The following is a 2,422-nucleotide window of genomic DNA, read 5'->3' on the forward strand; positions in this document are numbered from 1 at the left end:
GAGAGAAGGAGAATCTTAAGCTGGCTGCATGCCCTGCATGGGGCCCAATATGGGGCTCGATCCCATGACCCTGGGATCATGACCTGAACCAAAATCAAGAGTTGGACGCTCAACTGACTGAGCCAGCCAGGTGCCCCGGTCTCCTCTTTCAGTTCTGATTTTAGTTATTTGGGTCCTCTCTTTTTCTTTGTCTGAATGAAAGTTGGTCAGTTTTGTTGATCTTTCCAAAAAACTAGCTGTTAACTTGGTTGATCTTTCCTATTGTTTTTCTGGTCTCCGTTTCATTTATTTCTGCTCCGATCTTTGTTATTTCCTTCTTTCTGCTAACCTTGGGCTTAGTGTGTTCTTCTTTTTCTAGTTCCTTAGGGGTAAAGTTATGTTTTTTATTTGTGATTTTTCTTTGTTGTTGTTGTTTAGGTTTCTGTCATTTTAATCAGGGTTGCTATGAAAAACAATACCTCAGCTAACCACTTTGTCCTCGTCTTCTACCTAACTCCCATTTCCCTTCGTGTATCTATAGCACAGGAACCCAAAGACCCCCCGTCCCCTTCATCCTCCTTATTCCTATTAGGGACAGATATGCCACTAAGTGGATTCAGCCTCTTCCATACAGCATGAAACAGGATAAGTAAAAAATACCTTTATGAAGAGTTTTGTTATGCTGTTATCTTAGGGTGGAGCCAGAGGCAGAGTTGAGGGCTGGGGTGAAGTTTGGGCATCTTTTAGAGATCAGAGTTTTTCTCAGGGGCACAGAACCTGAGTTTGCTCAGAAAAGGGACTATGTCTAAGAGGACAGGGACTAGGCTGGGCTAGGCTGAAAGTTCTTTTCAAGAGTATTGTGAGAATAGAGACACTTTAAAACCCATTGTCCTTCCTCTTCCCGTACCTTCCCCAACTTCCAGGTAGAAGAGGAGGGGTCTCCTGAGCAGGGAATAATCACAGTTCTCTCAAGGTTTCATCTGTGATTGCTGGGATGGGCAGTGAGTATGACTTATCCCCTGGTGCTGCCCGACCAGCTCAGGATTTTCTGTCCCTGCTGGTGAGCACCGAGACCTGAGGGATGTCAGATAGTGATACGGTTTCCTTGACTGCATCGTTCCCATCCACCACTACAAAGAGGTGAATCTCTGCATCCACCAGCCTGTTGATGATGGTCTCCGGAGTCTCATGCAGGTAGCACTTGAAGACACATCTGAAGTAATGTGATCAGCATTGTAGGGCTTTGGTCACTGACACATCCAGGTTACTCTAAGTTTGTTCTGCTGCTACACTGATAACATAAAACTTGGGGTAGAAGTTCACCACACGCTCTTTCTCATCCACCAGTGGCAGGGCTGAGAATCCGCATTGTACAAAATGCCCAGAGGCATGTAGACAGGGGTGGTGGTGTGGGCCATAGCAGCGTTGGCCTAAGTGCTAACTTGAAGTTCTTTCCAGAGAGTTAGACACGAACTCTGGCTTGGGGAATTCATCAGCAAACAATTTGAGACACTTGAGAACGTGCTTATAGGTGAATATGTACAAGGTGTTGCCTGATTCTGAGTCAATAACAGGCAGCTGCGGATCTTATTTTGAATTAATGAAGAGACAGCATCAAATAAGCTGGCATTAGAAGCAATGCGGACAAGGGATTCGAGGAGTCCCGTACGTACACCTCCCTCCAAGTTTCTATTTTGTGCTCTTTCAGCTCATAGATCTATACCAATACTGATTGTTAATAGTGGTGTAAGATATTAAAAAAAATTTTTTTTAGTGTTTATTTTGAAAGAAAGAGTATGAGTGGAGGAGGAGTAGAGAGAGGGGGGAACGGAGGATCAGAAGTGGGCTCCGTGCTGACAGCGAGGAACCCGATGCGGGGCTTGAACTCACGAACCGCGAGATCATGCCATGAGCTGAAGTCAGAGGCTCAACTAACTGAGCTCCCTAGGCGCCCCCTAGTGGTGCAAGATACTGGTGAAATCGGTGATGGCCCGCATGCCCACAAAACTTTTCTTCTTACTATCCCACAAAGGAGCAGCTCGTATACCATTAGTTGCCAAAGGGGTCGGGTGGGAGGGGGAAGCTTTCTTCACCTACAGGGAAGTATCAAATATAAACAAATTGAAGCTTGTGGGAATCAGGTCATAGCCATGATGAGACTTCATAAAAGAAGTGTACGTGGTAGAGTTAGATTCTGCGGACGCTTGAGTGTGTTCATTTTCCAGAGCTGGAAACTATCCCAAGAAATGACCATGTCCTTTGCAAGAGACACTGGCTGGGTTCATTTGCTTTAGGAAGCTTTCTCTCTTTTTTTTTTCTTTTTTCTTTTTTTTTTAACATAAGCGTTTCTTTTCTTTTCTATGTTTTATTTATTTTTGAGAGAGAGGGAGAGAGCATGAGCAGGGAAGGGGCAGAGAGAGAGGGAGACATAGAGTCTGAAACA

At 44.8% G+C, this 2,422-nt stretch overlaps 1 pseudogene; it reads right to left on the minus strand.

Annotated features, from left to right (window-relative positions):
- Positions 1-1,017: 1,017 nt before the first annotated feature.
- Positions 1,018-2,207, minus strand: LOC109255587 (5'-AMP-activated protein kinase subunit gamma-1-like; annotated as a pseudogene).
- Positions 2,208-2,422: the final 215 nt, after the last annotated feature.

This window comes from Panthera pardus, unplaced genomic scaffold, assembly GCF_024362965.1.
Source record: "Panthera pardus isolate Hobbes unplaced genomic scaffold, ASM2436296v1 HiC_scaffold_5, whole genome shotgun sequence".
Classification (NCBI taxonomy): domain Eukaryota; kingdom Metazoa; phylum Chordata; class Mammalia; order Carnivora; family Felidae; genus Panthera; species Panthera pardus.